The sequence below is a fragment of the Geospiza fortis genome, unplaced genomic scaffold (assembly GCF_000277835.1).
Source record: "Geospiza fortis unplaced genomic scaffold, GeoFor_1.0 scaffold182, whole genome shotgun sequence".
Taxonomy (NCBI): domain Eukaryota; kingdom Metazoa; phylum Chordata; class Aves; order Passeriformes; family Thraupidae; genus Geospiza; species Geospiza fortis.
In genome coordinates, this window is record NW_005054367.1 from 1,458,987 (window position 1) to 1,460,106 (window position 1,120).

At 39.7% G+C, this 1,120-nt stretch overlaps 1 protein-coding gene across 1 annotated transcript in view; it reads left to right on the forward strand.

Annotated features, from left to right (window-relative positions):
- OXSR1 (oxidative stress responsive kinase 1) overlaps window positions 1–1,120 on the forward strand; it is an 87,465-nt gene that overhangs the window by 17,331 nt on the left and 69,014 nt on the right. The window lies entirely within an intron of this gene.

Genomic DNA, 1,120 nt, shown 5'->3' on the forward strand with positions numbered 1-1,120 from the left:
CCCTCACCTAGAACTTGGTGTGAGAAGGCTTTTGATAGTGATTGTAGGGATCTTTAGTAGCCTTTGTTTGAAAATTAAAGTTTTTGCTCCCAGTTTATGTGAATGTACTAGAAAAAAATCACAAAGCTTGCAAAAAAGTGCTTTACCTGAATTGCAGAATCTGGTAGTAGTTTTTATAGTGTTAAAAATAGGAGAATCTGCTAAAATAGGGGCGTTACACCAAAATGCAGAATAATTGTTTTCATTTATCTTTGTTTTTATTAACATTTTTTAGGTATTTGCAACAGGAACATTTGAGCTATTTTCCACATATCCTACCCCCATTTTATTACTGTGGATTTACTCCTTTCCAGTGAAGTGTGTAAATGTGGGGAACCATGAAGAAGGTAGAAAGTAAAACAACATAGGTGTCCTATTGATCAGAGGTGAAAGTTGTAACAGCTTCTGGAAGCCAACAAAAAGGAACTTACCATCAAATAGATTTTAAATCTCACTATTGCAAACTCCCATGCATGTCAAAGGATATGATGGTGCTGTGTACTTTAAATCCAGAACTCCCTACTTGTAGCAGTTTGAAGGACTGTATGTCAAAATGTGGTATTTTTTCTCTATTGGAATTTAAATGTTCTGGGGCTGCAGTTTTCAACCCAGAAACTGAGGCAGTGGGAGAGCTGAAGCTGAACCTGCCTGAATGAAACCCACCTCGTGTCTTTGCATAAAATGAGGAGAGATGAGAACAGTAGTTAGTGCATAAAAATATTTGAAAAATCTCATTAGTGTCGGTAGCAAAGAGTGGCTTGTTTTGACACTTTGGGTAAACACATCAGGTTAGAAGTCTGTGTGACCTCAGTGACATACCTTTTAAAAGTACATGAGTAGAATCACTCTTTTGTAGGGAAGCTGGAGTCTGGAGAGGGTTTTTGGTCTGCAGAGCTGTAATGATCCCTGGAAGGGATCATAAAGACCCACTTGTTTTCCTTCAGTTTGCCCAGCACTTGGATGTGGTGGCTGAGCCAACCCAAGGAGCTGCACAGTGAGGAGTGCCTGGAGTGCTCTCACTGGGTTTTCACTTGGCTCTGCTGTCTTTGCTGTTTGGCACCCAGAATTTTGTTGTCTTTCC